A 20,154-nucleotide genomic window follows, 5' to 3' on the forward strand; every position below is an offset into this window, starting at 1 on the left:
TTTATACTATTTATTTCATAATTAGATTTTTACATTTTTTTTAACCTCTGTCATTTTTATATTTGTGGCTTTCATCTATTTGTTCTGTGCCACCCAGAGTTGCTTTTGGTGAGATGGGCAGCGATACAAATTTGATAGATAAATAAAATGATTAGCTTTTGCTGCTTTATTTATGGAAAAAGAAGTCTGCCATCAAGAAAACTGTTGGGGTTTTTTTTTGTTCCCTTTAAGTTAGTCAAATCCTGGTAACTGTCTAGACAACATCCTGAAATTTTCCTGGCAAGGTTTTTTGGAAGTGAGTTGCCCCTGCTTGCTTCCTTGGGCTGAGAGAGAGTGACTGGTACAAGGTCACCCAGTTGGCTTTGGGGCCAAAGTAGGATTAGAGCTCATGGTTTTCTGATTTCTAGTTTGATGCCTTAACCACTGCACCTTTTCTGTTGCATTGGCTGCCTGTTTGAACATCATATCTCCAAGGTTAGGTTGGCCTTGACCCTGCGGTCTTTTTGAATTCCTTGTGAAAACCTGGATGTTTCCCCAGGTATGAGGAATCATCAAGTTAGTTGCGGCCTTCAGGTATTACTAATTCATTTTTGACTAGTGTTGCCATTCTCGGTCAACATATATCAATTCTATGTTTTTATTATGTTGATGTTTGCTTTGTGTTCTCTGTTTTTACAAATTTATCTCAGCCTTGCAATTGTGAGATGGGCAGACATACAAATCAAGTAAGGAAACAAATGAATAAGCATGGAATAGATGTTCAGTTTGGATGTTCTACTATGCTGATGTTCCAGGATATGTGGTAGTGAGGGTGAGGAGGAAGGAGTGTCAGGAGCAAGCGCTGATTTGTGAAATCTAAAGAACTGCTGTTTTTCCTCTGACCTGCCTTCCCAAAGGTCTGGTATTGTGCCAGCTGTAGGGCAAATTGCCTCCATCTCCGTCCAAAAGACTAAATGCAGCTGATACTTTAAATCATTCTTCCAAGGCTAATTGATATATTACCCATAAAATGTAATTGAGCAACCATCTAATGTCCACAAACATTCCGCACAAATAGGGGGAAGTTGAAGGGACTTCGGTCAGGCTAACAGACACGGGTAGGGTTCTTCTCTTGGAAAGTTGAACTGGACCAACCCATCTTTTCTTGCAAACAGGACTTGATAAAAAAGCAGAACTGGTACAGGGTTTTAATTCTCTTCAGCTACACAGGAAAACAGCAACGCAGGCTGCTGGCAGTGCAGGCAGACCATCAGCAGGGAAAATAGGATGCACGCATGAACATCTGCTCCAAACCCCTTGAAAAGTAACCATGCAGTAGCGTGGGAGAAACATCTGTGCAGTGTAAAATAAATGTCAGCTTCTGCAATTCAGGCAGGTTGAGTGGAGAAAGACAAAGGACAGCTTAATGTTGTCTCAGCTTCGGTGGAATAGCGTTATTTTCCTACCAGTAAGGCATAGAGAGTCCTTCTGACTGGGATGCGAACACCTCTTATGAGGCAGGGTCTGAGAGTGACACCCCTCCTGTGCTGTTAACCTAGCAGGAAACAGGGAAGGGTGAAAAAGGCTGAGAGTGCACTTAAAATCCCTCATATTTGTGGAGATGGCAGGCTTTTGATAAATAACTGTATTTGCTGTTCTGACAAATTAAATATTTAGTAGGACCTATTTTGCCATCTGTTTGCAAGGAGAGCAAAAAAAAGAAAAAAGAAAAAGCCAAAAAACTCTTTGCTTCAAAAAACAGTTCCATAGCCTTGTTTTCTCTGCATGATATGCAGAATGTAACCTCATTGAGGTTACTCTGAAAGTTGGAGCCGGGGGTGGTGGTGGTGGGGAATGGGAAGGTAGGCAGACAGGCTACACTAAGCTACATCTTTTCTTCATTTTCAACTCTAGATTCGTCCTCTCAGACTTCTTCTCACAGACAGAGGAAAACTGCGCAAAAGGAAATTGTCCTTACCCCAGGATCTTTAGATAATAATGACCTGACACTTGTGTTGTTCTCATTCCCACGTACAAGTCTAGATCCAGGGCTGGAGGTGGCTTTTGAGGCAGGGGATATTGGTCCAGCAAGGGGTATGTGCACTAATGATCAATTACAACAGACTTTTGCACCCTGCCCCCACCCCCATAGATAGCTTAGCATTCAGGGCCCCAAACTCCCAGATCCTGGCTTACCTAGGAATTCTGGCAGTGATTTTCCAATTCTCTGGAAGCTTCCTGATATGGGAAAATTGATTTAAAGTATTGTAACAAGAACACATTTCATGCGTGACTGAACAAGCAGTTTAATAGCGGGATCTACTTCCAGCAGTGGTTAAAGAAAGAAGGAAGAATTGGGCTGAGCTGCAGCCACGTCCCTTAGCCATGCGAGTTGGTTCTCATGTTTGCCTGCTGCTTACCTATTGCGGTACCAAATTATTTCTGCAGATGGGGGAATTAACAATGAGAGTGTTCTAACAAAATTTTCAGGACAGGATGTAGAGGGCAAGAAATTAATCTCTGATGAACTTTATTTGGGAAATCTCTAGATTGGCAGATGAGGGGCAAATGCTCAACCTCGACCAACCTGTTGCCCAGTGAATAGCAAAGATATAAAGTCCTGGAATTAAAGGCTAGTTCTGGCTTCTGCTGTGGCAGACCCCAACACAAGGGTGATGCTGGCCCATGTTTTGTATTTGCAAAAGGTGATTTATGTAGTCAGTTCTGCAGGTGCAAAATGATGGTTTATGTAGAGCAGGAGTATCAAACTCACAGTGTCACGGTGTCGTCACGTGATGTATTAGGACTTTTCCTCCCTTTGCTAAACCAGGCATGGGCATGGCCAGCATGTGATGCATCCGTCCTGCGAGCCGGGAGTTTGACACCCCTGATGTAGAGAAAACAAGTTGCTCAGGCAAAGTCACAGCAATGAAAATCCAAGGTCTGTTTCTTCATCCTGCCATTCGTTGGCCACTTTCCCTCTCCCTTCCTTATCCCTTGATCTTACGCTGCACAGTGGGAAATAAGCATCTGGCAGGCCAAGTCTAGTTGGTGAATGGGCAATTATCCAAAACTAAGGTGTGTTGTCCTCTGCCCTCCCCCGCAACAAGGCATTTCTTTCTAATACAGACCTGCCTGCAAATAATTTATGAACTAAAACTATTTTACAGCTACTATACCCTCCAGACGAAGATTTCTCTGCTACCTTATTGTTATTTCGTTGTCTTTCTTCTATGCAATGGAAGTGAGTTTGCCTATGATCTTTATTCCCCCAGCAGATAAATATAGCCTTGATATGTGGACTTTTAGTTACAATATATTTTTGTTAAAAGCTAATTAGCACATGGAGAGAATTCAGAGCAGTTTTACAAGCCATTGGATTTTGGCCAATGAGCCATTATGCTGCAAAGCCTTAATGTCTTTTTATGCGTTTGTGGAGTGCAGCTGGATTGTCCAGAATGGCCCAATAAAAAAAATCAGGGAAAGAATGATTTTAACAAAGATTTAAAATAAATCCTACCTTCAGTCAATTTCCTAATTCATTGTTTGTTGATAAGTGATCTAAGGACCAAATGGATGTGATGCAGGAGAAGGCTAATTAGGTTCTTTATGTGTGTTGGTTGGTGTTTAATTAATAGTCAGGGTGGGAGTAGACTTGTATATTATTTGGATTGGTAAGGTCCATATTTATTTGAAGGCCAAATCATTGTTCCCCTGTCTCCTATATGGCAAATCACAACTCGGGGGAAGGATTTTATCAGGAAAAGTATATAACAGAATTCCAGTCTCTTTGGCTAGTACCAATTAAAATAAACATAGGACTGTCTTGGTCACAGCTGTGCTGGAATATATTGGCTTAGTCTAAGACCGTGACGGCGAACCTATCGTACGCATGCCAGAGGTGGCACACAGAGCCCTCTATGTGGGCACGCATACCATCGCCAGCTGCTTTTCCGGGTTCTGTTGTATGCATGCATGCCACTCAGCTGGTCCGCCATGTATGTGCGTGGCAGCCAGCTGCTCTCTTCCAAGTTCCGGTGCTCCAGCAAATGTTCCAGTTTTGGCACTTGGTGCCGAAAAGGTTAACCATTGCTGGTCTAAGAGCTGCTTGAAAAAGAACTGTTGGCTTTGATCCCCTTGAAGGGCTAGTTTTTGCTTTCTTCAATTCCTTCTCAGTTTAGGTTGACTGGCCTGTTGTAGCCAACTACTATATTCTGAACAGAAAGATCATTTGCTGCTCCTCAAATTAAGTGTTTTTCATTGGAACTGGTCACCCCATTCAGCTCAGTGTAAAAACCAGATAAAGCACCAAACAATGGACCAGAAAGGGTGAAATGTCCCCAGATCTTCAGCTACTTATTCTATGATTTGGACCTCAGAGCAGACTTCAGTCCATTAAATGTAAGCCACCTAGAGTCTTTGATTGAGATGGGTGGCTATAGGAATTGAATGAATGATTAAGTAAATATATTCTAGAACATGTTTAATCTGATTCAAAGGGCTGGGGGCACTGAGATTTATAGCTTGACATCTATCCATCAGCATCCACAAGGGATGCAGGGTTTGATATATGTATGATGATGTTCTTACGGATGTGTCACCATTTTGATGTCATACAATTTCCTACACTGCTACTTGTTGGCATCTGTTCTGATCCTTGACATTTGGCTAATCTCAAACAAGCTAAGCAGGATCAGATTTCATAAGTGCTTGGATAGGAGACCACCAGGAATTTGCAGGGCTATTGCCTCAAGCCATTCTTAGCTGTAGTGATGAATACCAGTATTACCCCCCCACCCCTGTTATTCCAGCACTGTCCAAATTTAGGGTATTGAAACCTTCTCTGCTGTGAATGCCATTCATGGCACTCTGCCATTCACAGCAGAATGTATTCTGTGTGGTGCAAGAATTGTTGCGCAGGTTGATGGAGGAACCAAATAACTGAGGCAGGATGGGATGTTCTGAGAGTCTTGCTGCCCATTCCGAGACATGCTTGATTTGCTGGCCATTGCTTTTCCCCAGCTCAGCCTTTGCAGACTTCAGTCTCTTGAAACAGTTCTCTTCGACAGAGAAAACTGATGTCCCTTCCTTCCCTTTCGGGTGAACTGTGCTGCTGAATTCAAGGGAAAGTGGCTTTGCAATGAAGGAAGCGTTGAAATGTATCCGTTCCCTTGGAGAGAACAAAGTCTGAGTAAAGCATTAACATGTACATTAACCCAGATCACACATGGCAAGGCAAATCCTGCCTCCCTTGCTTACATAAAGTGTCTCTTTTTACAGCATCCTCCAAGACCTAATACAAATAATAGCTATCATTCTCCTATTAATTATTGTTAAAGATTTAAAGGGTCAGGGAGTCTAAACCTAATAATGTTTTGGTCACTGTGGGAAAGGTACAGAAAAATTCCATGTGTGATTTGGTGTTCCTTCTGCAGATTCGGTGCTGGCATGCATACACTTAATGACTTAATGACTACTGGTTTCACAGTGAAAAAGAAACACATTTATAAAATGCTTACATTGCTAAACTACCCTGAAAATATCAGACTTGCTCTTGCCTTTTTACATTTTTTTATTTGAATTAATATCTAGCCAATGCTTTCTTTGAAAGACATCTTATAAGAGCCTCTCATCCAAGGAACAATAACTCTACATCTGCTTATAGTGATTTAGCATACAATTCCCTCTTATTGTTCACTGGGATACTTTCAATGACTTCCTCTCACCCATACAATGACTTACCTGTGAACGACTTCTTCAGTTTCAACCTCAATAATACACAGGCAAACAATAGGTACAAACTCAAGGTAAATTGCTCCAAACTTGATTGCAGAAAATACGACTTCAGCAACAGAGTGGTCAATGCCTGGAATGCACTACCTGACTCTGTGGTTTCATCCCCAAACCCCCAGTTAACCTTAGACTGTCTACCATGGACCATTCTCACCCAGGGGTGAAATCTAAATTTTTTTGCCACTGGTTCTGTGGCTTAGTGGGCGTGTGACTGGGTGTGTGTGGCCAACATTTTTTTTCAACACCACTGACAATGCATCCACAATTCAAAAGGACCTTGATCATCTATCTGCCTGGTCTAAAATTTGGCAACTACAAATTTCAACCAGTAAATGCTCAGTCTTGCACATTGGAAGAAAGAACCCAATCACAAAGTACATGCTTGATGGACATTGCCTCGCAGATGACCCCCACCCTGTCAAAGACCTTGGAGTTTTTACATCTAACGATTTAAGTTCCAAAGCCCACTGCAACTACATAGCTAAGAAGGCTCTAAGAGTTGTCAACTTAATTTTACGTAGCTTCTTTTCAAAAAACACCACGCTACTGACCAGAGCATATAAAACATTTGTTAGGCCAATTCTTGATTACTGCTCTCCTGTCTGGAACCCTTACCATATATCTGACATCAACACAGTTGAGCGTGTCCAAAGGTATTTTACGAGAAGAATTCTCCATTCCTCTGAAACTAATAAAATACCTTATTCCACCAGACTTGATATCTTGGGTCTAGAAAACTTGGAACTTCGTCGCCTTCGACTGGATCTGGGTTTAGCATATAAAATCATCCGTTGTAATGTCCTTCCTGTCAATGACTTTTTTAGTTTCAATAACAATATCACAAGAGCTACAAACAGATTCAAACTCAATGTCAACCGTTCCAGTTTAGATTGCAGAAAACACGATTTCTGTAACAGAATTGTATATACTTGGAATGCATTACCTGACTCTGTGGTTTCTTCTCATAACCCCAAAGGTTTCACTCAAAAACTGTCCACGGTTGACCTCACCACTTTCCTAAGAGGACTCTAAAGGGGCGTGCATAAGAGCACAAACGTGCCTACCGTTCCTGTCCTACTGTTTCTTTCCCTATGTATATACACGTTTTTAGTACCTCATTTCTCCTCATATATACGTTCATATATTTATAACCTTTTATGTAACGCTTGTATATATTGTTATGACAAATAAATAAATAAAACATGACGTCACTCATGTCTTTCTTTCTTTCTTTCTTTCTTTCTTTCCTTCCTTCCTTCCTTCCTTCCTTCCTTCCTTCCTTCCTTCCTTCCTTCCTTCCTTCCTTCCTTCCTTCCTTCCTTTCTCTCGCTCTTTCTCTCTCATACACACACACACATACACCTGATCTGAGCAGTGGCTGCTGCGGGAGAAGGAAGAAAGTGTCATGGGCTGGATGCAGGCAGAGGGACCCAAAGCGGAGGGGAAGGCAAGAGGCCTGGTGGACTACTGGGAAGACAGCGTGAAGGGCAGTCAAGCATGAACAGCATATATATCATAATATTGGGAAATATTTGAGAGTGATAAGGAGAACAAATATAAGGCAGATTAGGAAAAGTGGAAGAATTAATTATGTTCCATTTTAGGCAAATCTATGCCATTTATTACTCAAAGGCCAATAGGTTGGAGAAGGCTGAAATATATGTGACTGAAGTGAATTTCCCCTTGATTTTTATGCGCAAGGACCGAGTATTTTCTAAGACATGTTCAACTTGTAAATGAAGCCGAGCTCAAGCAGGCAGGTCATGCTTAATTTCAAGTTCCTTTTTATATAAAACATTCATTTGCTTCCCACTCCCTGTTGTGTTCAAGAGATTAAAAACTTTTTTGGGGGGGGGGTGGAAATAGCAGTCATGTGTTGGTAGACAGATGCTGACTTAAAGCAGCCTCTTTCCTTGTGCAGCTTTTGAACTCCTAGTAATCCAAAAGGTAGTAAGCAGAATTATTCCCCCCCCCAAGTGCTAAAAATCCAAAAATATCATGCTATGGAAGATGATGACCCTCTTGCAACAAATTTAAAGATAGTTTTAGAAGTTTATATCAAAGTTGTATCTGGATCTATGCAATATAAATTCAGAGAAGTTGCAAACTAGCAAAGCCCTTCCTTGATCCATCTAAAAATGGTCTCATCCCAAAATCCCCAAAACTTTAACCTTAGACTGTCTACTGTTGACCTCACCCCATTCCTAAGTGGTCTGTAAGGGGCGTGCATAAGAGCACCAGCGTGCCTACCGTCCCTGTCCTAATGTTCTCTTTAGTTGTATTCATTTTATGTATTCAATTCATGCTTATACTTATATATATTATTTAATATGTACTTGACAAAATAAATAAATAAATAAGTAAATAAATCTACACCTAGTTCCCCCTTCTTCAGTTTATGATGAGAATAAACCATAATCCAGTCATTGGGTATTGTTTTTCGTTTACACAGCTCTGCCAAAGATTGTATCTGTGGATGAGCGCATCATTTCAGTGGTGAAAGCCAATTTTTTTTACTACCGGTTCTGTGGGCATGGCTTGGTGGGCATGGTGTGGCTTGGTGGGCATGGCTTGGTGGGCATGGCAGGGAAAGGATATTACAAAATCTCCATTCCCACCCCACTGGGGCCAGCCAGAGGTGGTATTTGCCAGTTGTCTGAACTATTCAAAATTTCCGCTACCGGTTCTTCGAACTGCTCAAAATTTCCGCTACCGATTCTCTAGAACCTGTCAGAACCTGCTGGATTTCACCCCTGTTCTCACCCCATTTCTAAAAGGTCTGTAAAGGGGGCATGCTTAAGTGCCCCAGCGTGCCTACCATCCCTGTCCTACTGTCCCCATTTATTTGTATTCATATCCCTCGTTCATGTCCATGTTCATATTCATACCTGCTATCTTGTACATGTTTGACAAACTAATAAACAAAAACAAACAAACATTTCACCCTTTCCATTTTGCAAGCATATAGGAGCTGCCAGAAACTGTTTCACAGAATGCCAGTACTATAAAAACTCTAACCTTGAGACACCAAGCCTGTGGCCTTCTTTAGCTGTATAAGCCCAAGCCAGTAAAAAAAAAGGTGGGAAGACCTTGGGAGCCACAACCGGTCAAAATTATTGGTCAACTTTCAAAACAATTCTGCTGCATGCTCCTCATCTCTTCTGGCCTCTGTTTATCAGTTTATTTATTATTTCAATCCATATGATGAACCATCTCAAATACATGAGACTCAGAGGTGGGTTTCAGCAGGTTCTGACCAGTTCTGAAGAACCGGTGGTGGAAATTTTGAGTAGTTCAGAGAACCAGTAAGAAAAATTCTGACTGGCCTCGCCCCCATCTATTCTCTGTCTCTCAAGTCCCAGCTGATCGGGAGGAAATGGAGATTTTACAGTATCCTTCCCCTGGAGTGGGGATGGAATGGAGTATCCTCTCCCTGCCATGCCCACCAAGCCATGCCATGCCCACCAAGCCACACCCATAGAACCAGTAGTTAAAATATTTGAAACCCACCACTGATGAGACTGAGTGTCTAACAACAGATAAAAATACAAAAAGGCACAGCAATAAAAAATAATGCATATGCAAGTGGCAACCAAGGTAAAAACAATCAACCAACAACAAATCAACCCACTTATTATATGGAATCTATCACACACTTACACTTCCAAGCTCACTGTTCTTTACCTGTCTTAAATAAAAAAAGATTCATCTACCTTTGAAGGAGGTTACCCTGAACAATGTGAGGATTCCAGGGTGTTTCTGCTGTCCCAGGGACAAATCAGTGCTGGGTTTCAAATTATTACTACTTTATTTAAATTTGCATTCTGTCTTTGACCTTGGAAAAAGCCCATCAGGCCTGGCCCTTGGACTCAGTTGAGCAGCTCAAAAGGTTCTGTTTCCTTGAACTCCGGAAGCCTGGCATTCCTCTGATTAGCAGTGGATTATCATTTTCTAGCAAAAAGGCTTCATTTATTTATGAACTGATCGTATCAAAATGCAACAACATTGTGCTACCTTTCCTAAAACTGGGAATTCAACACTTTTAATCTCTTAAATTGTTTCATTAGGGTATAGCAAATTTGAGCCACAACTCCCATTGCCACATTTTGATGGCAAGTTTGGAAGTTCTCGCAGGGATGACAAAGTAGCACAGAAAAATTTATCAGACCATAAGATGTGACTTGCCTTGCTTGACCTCAGATCTTTCCAGAGTTGACCTTACCCACCATTGCATGATTAGTTTGAAATTAGCCTGCTGAATTCTGAACGGCTTCTTCTCAAGTCAGCATGCAAAGGATTGGAATCGTGGCTTCCTTTATGTTGCAATCTTGGAGAGATGCCAATGGAATGGGAGTCATTGAGTTTGCACTCAAACTTCCCCAAACAGCTGGAGTCAATGAGTGTGTTATCTCTGTATAGAGATTTCATTGTGCCTTCCTTCATATCTCTCCTAATTACTGATTTGGGTTTCAAAAATATCAGAATGCATTTATTATACAGATGATGGTCATTTCTGAAAGGGAAACATATTAACAATTCCCTATGGTAAACCACCAATTGTTCTTGGAAGCAGAAGAAGTGTTCCATCATTTTTGCCACCAAATTCGATGAGGAAGGGAAAATATTCAAAACCCTTTCTAAAGTGAATTTTCGATTGGGAAGCAAAGTGAGTTTTAATTAAAGTTCTGAAGATATGTGTCAGATGAGGGGGAGAATGTGCTCATATCATTTGTTCTCCAGTAAATACACTAGAAAACAAAGAGTTTTCATCTGCAAGTCAACAATTTCCCTTTCAGAAATTACCACCGTCTGTATAATAAATGCATTCTGATATTTTTGAAACCCAAGTCAATTTTCATCTGCAGGCCAACCAGCGACAACATACTGGTTGGCGATGCTCATTATTTGAACCCTGGTGGGAAGAATAGGCATGCTTAAAAGTCAGTTGGGGCTCAAATTCCTTTGTCTAAATTTTCATTTTAAAAAATAGAAAATTGGACTCAGATGACTATGGAGGGATTTTGAGACATCAAAAGTGAAGATAATGAATGAAGAAATGTAAACTCAGAGTGGCCACATCAACAACTATGGATCACGATGTTAACCCATTTGTACTTGTGTCCTGATGTCAGATGTAAGTCATATGATTTGCAGCGCAACATGCAAAACAAACTTTGTCATAGCTCCCTGTTATCCTCTGTGATCAACAAAACTGAATGAATTTATTTGGAGAAGCTTTCATCTGACTGGGCAGTTTTCAGGGGATTTCCTTCTGCAAGAACACCGCCCCCCCCTCTTTTTTTTTTTTTTTTTGCCAGACAGTTAATGTGCCACAATTTAGTACTGCAGTGAAGAAATAAAACAAATTTAACATATGGCTTGGAGCAACATGTGTATGTAGCTAGTTTGTCAATATCATCACTGGTACTGAGAACTATTTCACAGAGGGTGGTGAGGCCTATTTCAGTGGAATTTCACATTTTAAGTCTGTGATTAAAGAATTAATTGTGTATTCATTAATGAATGTGGAATTGCAAGATGTAGTCAGTTAATCAGTGTGATTAATTGAATAGAAAGGCAATATGGTATTCAAATATGTAATAGTTAATTGGTGAGTTTAGAAAAGAGAAATTAGGATTTTAAAAGAGGAGGAACTGTGTCACAAAAAGTCTGGAGAAGTCATTTTTCTGCAACATGGTGCCCACCTCAACTGCCCATCAGTAATGGAGTATCTCCTTTGCCAATTGCCAAGGATTTCTGGGAGGTAATACCAGTAGTCCACTCTCATCAACCTTGGTCATCCAAAGTGACTTGGGCTCTTCAAAATCTTAGTGGAATAAATCAGTCTCATAATGTCATATGTTTTTTAGCACGGGACTATTGGGCTCAGGTTTGTCATCACAATTTGCCAAGACTTAAAAACGTATTTTTAAAGAATTGTTAAGCACTTCCCACACACCCCACTCTCTCAGCTAAACTTAGAGCAGTGGGTTGGCTGTGTGGTTTCTGAAATTGCTTGATCAGTGAGAAATACCAACGGATGAACTGGGCAGTTGTTCCACATCCTTGTTTTCAGAACAAATTAATTGAACAGCTAACCTGTTCATCAAAGGGCAAGTCCATTCAGACATCACAAAATCAGCAAACAGCCATCCTCTATTTAGCAATTCCGTTCAAATAGTTTGTTTATTAAATATGTGGCTGTGTTGCTGCCAAACAATCTTGATTCTGGGAACATGAACTTTAAAAATATCAATTGTTGCAAGACTTATGATTAAAGTCATGGGAGTTGGCAGAATACTTGGAATCCAAATGTGGCAGTGACAGCAATGGGAATTTGCTTTCCATTGTAGTCTGATATTTTATTTATTTTTATCTTGCCTTTATTTTTTCATAAATATCTCAAAATGGCAAATGTACCTAATACTCCTTTCTCATATTTTCCCAGAACCGACAACAACCTTGTGAGGTGAGTTGGGCCGGGTGAAAGAAACTGGCCCAAAGTCACCCAACCAGGTTTCATGCCTAAAGTGGTATTATAACTCACTGCCTCCTTTCTAGACAAAACTGCCTCTATTGGATACGGTTGGCAATTTGACTATGTTGGAGATATATCCAGACCAGAATTAGGAGTGAGAAGAGCAAATGTATATTGTCCTTATTTCATTGGATTCCATCCATTCATTAGGTGATTCCTCTTTGCTAATGAAACTAACCTGAAATATCATTATACTCAAATAAAAAGAGCTTCTGACTGTTCTTCAAAATGTCCTTCCTTCCTAGGAAGATGGAAAATTCTGACAAAGACTGGATCTTGATATTGCTCTTTTGAAATTCATTCCTTTCATTTCTTGAAGATTTTCTGGAAGATTTGAGTGGTTAGTGGCATCTTGTATCTCCTAAAGAAAGACCCAGCATTCAAAAGTTTGGCACTTGTCCTATAGGAAGAAGAAGCAATTGGTAGAAGGAGAAGCTGATAGAAAGAGACTCCTCTGTCCCAAACTCTAGAAAGCTGCTGCCAGTCTGAGCAGACAAAATTGAGTGAGGTGGCCCTAGAGTCTGATCTCCCAACCCCTTTGGGTGCTGCAATTTGGGCCATTAGTGTCATATAGGTATCTGAGATGCGCACACAATCACTCTATGATTGGTTTGTTAGTTTATTAGCTTCTCTTCCTCAGAGTCAGTTGACAGTTGGCACTTATAAGCCTAGCTAAATAAATATTTTCCCTATGACAACAACTCTGGTTGGACTGAAAGGGCCCTGAGAGGATCACCTTTTTGTGACCAGGAAAGCACTAGATGCTTCCCCTCACCACTCCAACCCTTAACCTACCCCTTAACCTTAAGTCTTACCTTACCATGACTGGCTGTCATTTACGATCTGCTCTGAATTTATCTAAATGATAAATGTCTTACGACATGCAGTTATATGTGGTGATCGTATGTGAGAAGTTACATGATTTATTGTTAAAGCATTTTGCGTTCAGATGCAGAATAGAAGAGAAAGGCATTCAAAATAGTGAATGGAGTAAAGATGTAAGGCTGCATACTTTTCGGTACGGCTTTACCTTCCTAGGAACAGCAAAATCATTCTGGATTAATTAAGCAAGGATGAAAATTTATTTGGCAGAAAGAGGTGGGGGGAAGGGAAATATTTGAAGTGTCACAACACCTACGTTTTATATTCTTACCCATCTCAGTCTTTGCAATTCATCTGATAGCTCAAATACTATAAATTTAGTTGAAGATAACAGAACAGATGGGAAAAACATATGGTTTGTAGGTAGTGTGTGGTGGTTGGTATTTGTAGTACATTAGGGGAATTTATTTTATTTTCTCTATTTTCTAGTGTAACTTTTTTCATACTTTGTCAAGCACCTTTTTTAAAAAAGAAAAAATACATTAAGTGGAGTGGTGGTTACTTATAGCAGTCCAGCCATACTTCTTATCATTCATTTTCTGTCTTTGGTGTTTATAACTTTATATAATGTGTTGCTCTAATGTGAACTTAATTAATAGATTCTGGGCCCCTTTGTAGAATAATTTTCAATTCTATTTTTAGCCAATAGGGCAACCTTATAATTCCTGAGAAGTAAGTTCTATTGATTTTAATATGACATATTCTTAGGTAAATAAAGACAGAATTGTAATTTTCATTTTTCATAAGCAACACAATAGCTATATGTTGTCATGACTTTGACACATTTTGAAACATACATATAGAAAAGAGCTGGAATGGCCTTGGAGCCAGTGGTCCCCGATCTTTTGGGCACCAGGGTCTGGTTCCATGGAGAGAGGTTTTTCCACAGACTGGAACGGGCATAATTTCATATGCTGCCTGCATCTCATGGATGGGGCTTTTCTTGTTTGTGCATCCCAGTTTCTAGCATGCCAGGGCCCGGTGCTGGTCTATGGGACCGGACGGCTGAGGACCTCTGTTCTAGTCCAACCCACTGCTCAAACTGGAGTCCCTATACCAGGGGTGTCAAACTGGATTTCTTCAAGGGCTGGATCAGCATTATAGTTCTCCACCGCAGGCCGGCTGGGGAGGGGAAGGGGAGTAAGATGGGATGGACACCTCCTGCAGTAACCTGCTGGCCAAAATGGGGCATGTGGGGGCTGTCTGCACCCCCATGCCCTATTTTAGCTGCCAGAGCCACCAGGGGTTTCCAGGCTGGCTGTGTGGGCCAGATTTAAGCACACCTTAAGCAGATCTTGAGTTTGACATCCCTGCCCTATAGCATTTTACAAAACTGATTGTCCAGTCTCTTCTTAAAAGCCTCTAGTGATGAAGCAGCCACAACTTCTGAAGGCAAGTTATTCCATTGGTTAATTGTTCTCACTCTTAGGAAGTTTTTCCTTAATTCTAGGTTATTTCTCTCTCTGAGGTGTAGGCTCTGCGCATGCGCAAGATTTATTTATTTATTTATTTTATTTAATTTTTATACCGCCCTTCTCCCGAAGGACTCAGGGCGGTGTACAGGCAAAAATAAAACAATACAATATACAGATTAAAATACCATTTAAAAAACTTATTTAAATTAGCCTGAGATTAAAAATTTCCATACTAAAAACCCCATTTAAAATTAATAAAATTTCCCCTTAAAACTAATTTAAGCCAGCCCCGCGCGGATAAAAAGATGTGTTTTTAGTTCGCGACGAAATGTCCGAAGGTCAGGTATTTGACGTAAACCCGGGGGAAGCTCATTCCAGAGTGTGGGTGCCCCCACAGAGAAGGCCCTTCCCCTGGGGGCCGCCAGCCGGCATTGTTTGGCGGACGGCACCCTGAGAAGTCCCTCTCTATGGGAGCGTACGGGTCAGTGGGAGGCGTGTGGTAGCAGCAGGCGGTCCCGTAAGTACCCAGGTCCTAAGCCATGGAGCGCTTTAAAGGTCATAACCAACACCTTAAAGTGCACTCGGAAAGCCACAGGCAGCCAGTGCAGCCTGCGCAGGATCGGTGTTATATAACCCGCGCAGCTGCATTCTGGACTAACTGAAGCCTCCGAGCGCACTTCAAGGGGAGCCCCATGTAGAGAGCATTACAGTAATCCAAGCGAGAGGTAACGAGCGCATGAGTGACCGTGCATAAGGCATCCCGATCAAGGAAGGGGCGCAACTGCCGGACCAGGCGGACCTGGTGGAAGGCCCCCCTGGAGACGGCCGTCAAATGATCTTCAAACGACAGCCGATCGTCCAGGAGGACACCTAAGTTGCGCACCCTATCCTTTGGGGCCAATAACTCGCCTCCAACAGCCAGCCGCGGCTGCAGCTGACTGAATCGGGGTGCCGGCATCCACAGCCACTCCGTCTTGGAGGGATTAAGCTTGAGCCTGTTTCTCCCCATCCAGACCCGTACGGCTTCCAAGCACCGGGACAGCACTTCAACAACTTCATTGGGGTGGTCCGGGGTGGAAAAGTACAGCTGGGTGTCATCAGTGTACTGCTGGTATCTCACCCCGAAACCACTGATGATCTCACCCAACGGCTTCATGTAGATGGCGGCTCGATAGGAGATCGGAGCCGCCGACAGGGATTACCGGAGGGATGGCGGTGTCCAGGAGGCTTGCGGAGCGGCTTGCACCCCCCCCGGTCGGACTTGCCATCTCTCGAGCAGCCGTGGGAGGGGTCTATTGACCGCCTCGGAACCACGGCTGCTGAGAACGAGACCGGAAGGATGAGGGCGAGCTGCGGATGGCGGCCATTTCCCTGGGCATGAGGCATGAGGCGTGAGGCGAGGCCGCGGCTTATTCTCGGTGAAGGGCGAGACCGCAACTTGTTTTTCTCTCCTGCTTGTTCCATCCAGCGGTTCCTTGTCTGCTTCGGCTCTTTTCACTTCCACTTTGATGTGGGGGTGAAGGGCTGTGTTGGGCCCCCCATGGCTCCCGCCCGAGACTTTCTACCCATGCTCCGGGCCGCGGTTTCATCAGCGGCATTTTCCAGCGTGCTAGCCCTTTTGGAGGTGTCTGGTCGGACTCTGTGGTCAGGCTGGGCCAGGTGGAATGGGCAGACCTGGATAGGACTTGTGACCTTGGAGCGAGGGGCTGGCCTGGAGAGGCTTTTAGCCCTGGAATATCTAGGTGGAAAGAGTGGTTGGAGCGTGGAGGTTTCCTGGCCTAATTAGGCCTGCTTCTTCCCGGGATTAAAATAGCTGCATTGCAGTGCTGGAATAGTTGCATTGTCATCTGCAACGTTTGTCATCTGGATCTTGTATTGTATTGTATTGTCACCTGTACCTGGCACAGGCCATTTGAGACTCTTTGGCCATGGCTGTTCCTTTAGAACTGCTGGGGAAGATCATTGGAAACCATTTTATGACCTATTGGAGGACCTGCCGGGAAACATCTGTGGACACCGCTGACAGAGGGAGAATTACTACCGTTTTCATGTTATGGATTTTAGGACTGAGCTTTGGGCAGAGCAGTAGTCCTTTTGTCATCATAGACTCTATCTGCCCATTTTTTCAATCTTTTCCATCTCTATGCCAGCCACCATCTGAAGAGCTGTTGGATGATGGGTATCCATATGAACCTGATATACTATCCTGCCACCCTGGACGGTACTACCTCTCGTCGGACTCTATCTCCTATTTATGTACTTTATGCGATATTCAGCCTTCGAACTCTTGCGCCTGCGACGTGCCCCCACCTCGCAGGAATGGCCCGCTTTTTTACCTAGGGCTGGCCTCAATGACGGGTCTTGGGACCCACAGAGGTGGCATGCGAAGAGAAAGAGCCTCTGGGGTTTTTTAGATAGGGCGTTTTTAAGGGGTGGGAGGGGTAGGGCGGGTGTTGGGGGTAGCCCGTCGGGTGGGGAGCCAGTCCTTGCGTGCGCTCGTGGCGGTCATTTAACGGGTTCGGTGGTTGGGGGGGGATTGCGTTCCTTTTGGTGAGGGTGGTTCCATTTGTACGGTAAGTGGGAGGGGCAGATACGGCGGAAGGGGGGATCGTATCATTTGGGGGGGGGCGCGCTCGAAGTTTGCAGGCAATCGCGTGCCCCGATCCCCCCTCCTTCTCCCGTTTCCCGGATGGCCAAGACCCTCAGAGCCTGGGCCTTCGGCTTATGTTGTTCAACGCCCGGTCCGTGGTCAATAAGGCCCCCCTAATACAAGATCTCATTCAGGGGGGTGCCGCGGATCTTATATGCGTTACGGAAACCTGGTTGGGCACTGAAGGGGGTGTGCCCCTTGTGGAAATGTGCCCACCGGGTTTCCGTGCACTCCATCAGCCGAGGGCTCAGGGTAGGGGTGGGGGAGTGGCGGTGGTTATTAGAGAGAGTCTAGAGCCGAGGGAGACCACTGTACCTCAGATTGCCGGGTGTGAATCCCTCTTTGTGAGGTGGGGTCATAAGTGTCAGATGGGCTTGTTTGTCGCGTACCTGGCTCCTTGCTACGTGACAGCCGCCCTGCCCGAGCTCTTGGAGGTGCTGGCTGGGGTGGCAGTGGAGACCCCCAGACTTATAGTCATGGGGGACTTCAACTTGCCATCTTCCGGCACATCATCGACAGCAGCTCGGGAGTTCATGGCTTCCATGACGGCCTTGGACCTGACCCAAGTAGTCGATGGCCCTACTCACACGGGGGGTGGCACGCTGGACTTGATTTTTATCTCTGGTCAGTGGTTGAAGGATCTGGACTTGAGGGATGTAGTCACTGAACCTTTGTCATGGTCAGATCACTCCCTCCTTCGCCTAGACTTTCTGACCGCTACTCACCGCCGCAGGGAGACGGAACCAATACGTTGGTTCCGTCCCAGGCACCTGATGGACCTGGAGAGGTTCCAGATGGAGCTTGGGCCATTTCCTGAGGGTCTGGCTCATGGCACGGCTGAGGAACTAGTCACGGCCTGGGAACAGGCCGCGACTGGGACTTTAGACCGCGTTGTGCCTTTGCAGCCTCTGACCCGGCGTAGATCCCAACCGGCTCCTTGGTTCTCCGAGGAGCTGAGGGGGATGAAATGCCGGAGAAGACGCCTAGAGAGTTCGTGGAGGTCCAGTCGTTCGGAGGCTGATCGGACACAAGTTAGGTCCTATAATAGGACCTACCTTGTGGCACTGAGGGAAGCGAGACGTTGCTACGTCTCGTCCCTCATTGCGTCGGCAGATAACCGCCCAGTCGCCCTGTTTTGGGTGACTCATTCCCTCCTTCACCAGGGGGAGCGGGATGACCCGTTGCAGGGACGTGCTGAGGAGTTTAACGGTTATCTATACGATAAAATCGTTCAGCTTCGGGACGGTCTGGACCAAAATTGCGGGGATCCAGATGGGGCGTCTGAGGGCGGTCTTGTTGACATTGTTTGGGATGAGGTTGACCCTGTGGCTCCCGAGGACATGGACAGGCTGCTGGGTAGGTTGAATGCCACCACATGTTTACTGGACCCGTGCCCCTCCTGGTTGGTACTGGCCACTCAGGAGGTGACACGAGGCTGGCTCCAGGCAATTACGAATGCTTCTTTGTTGGAGGGAGTCTTTCCGACCGCCTTGAAAGAGGCGGTGGTGAGGCCCCTCCTCAAGAAGCCTTCCCTGGACCCGGCTGTTTTAGGTAATTATCGTCCGGTCTCCAACCTTCGCTTCGCGGCGAAGGTTGTAGAGAGTATGGTGGCATGTCAGTTTCCCCGGCACCTGGAGGAAACTGTCTATCTAGACCCGTTCCAGTCCGGTTTCCAGCCCGGGTACAGCAGGGAGACGGCTTTGGTCGCGTTGGTGGATGATCTCTGGAGGGCCAGGGATAGGGGTTGCTCCTCTGCCCTGGTCCTATTAGACCTCTCAGCGGCTTTTGATACCATCGACCATGGTATCCTGCTGCGGCGGTTGGAGGGATTGGGAATGGGAGGCACCGTTTATCGGTGGTTCTCCTCCTATCTCTCCGATCGGTCGCAGACGGTGTTGACAGGGGGGCAGAGGTCGACCCCGAGGCGCCTCACTTGTGGGGTGCCGCAGGGGTCGATTCTCTCGCCCCTTCTGTTCAACATCTATATGAAGCCGTTGGGTGAGATCATCAGTGGCTTCGGTGTGAGGTACCAGCTGTACGCTGATGACACTCAGCTGTACTTTTCCACACCGGGCCACCCCAACGAAGCTATCGAAGTGCTGTCCCGGTGTCTGGAAGCCGTACAGGTCTGGATGGGGAGAAACAGGCTCAAGCTCAATCCCTCCAAGACAGAGTGGCTGTGGATGCCGGCATCCCGGTACAGTCAGCTGAGTCCGCGGCTGACTGTTGGGGGTGAGTCATTGGCCCCGATGGAGAGGGTGCGCAACTTGGGCGTCCTCCTGGATGAACGGCTGTCTTTTGAAGATCATTTGACGGCCGTCTCCAGGAGACTTTTTACCAGGTTCGCCTGCTTCGCCAGTTGCGCCCCTTTCTAGACTGGGATGCCCTATGCACGGTCACTCACGCCCTCGTGACGTCTCGTCTGGATTACTGCAATGCTCTCTACATGGGGCTCCCCTTGAAGGGCATCCGGAGGCTTCAGTTAGTTCAGAATGCGGCTGCGTGGGTGATAGAGGGAGCCCCTCGTGGCTCCCATGTGACACCTCTCCTGCGCAGACTGCACTGGCTACCTGTGGCCTTCCGGGTGTGCTTCAAGGTTTTGGTAACTATCTTTAAAGCGCTCCATGGCATAGGGCCGGGCTACTTATGGGACCGCCTGCTGCTACCGAATACCTCTCACCGACCCGTGCACTCTCACAGAGAGGGACTCCTTAGGGTGCCGTCTGCTAGACAGTGTCGTTTGGCGACACCCAGGGGAAGGGCCTTCTCTGTGGGGGCTCCCACCCTCTGGAACGAACTCCCCCCAGGACTTCGTCAACTTCTGGACCTCCGAACCTTCCGCCGTGAGCTTAAAACATATCTATTCATCTGCGCAGGACTGGACTAGATTTTAAATT

Source organism: Ahaetulla prasina, chromosome 1, assembly GCF_028640845.1.
Source record: "Ahaetulla prasina isolate Xishuangbanna chromosome 1, ASM2864084v1, whole genome shotgun sequence".
NCBI lineage: Eukaryota > Metazoa > Chordata > Lepidosauria > Squamata > Colubridae > Ahaetulla > Ahaetulla prasina.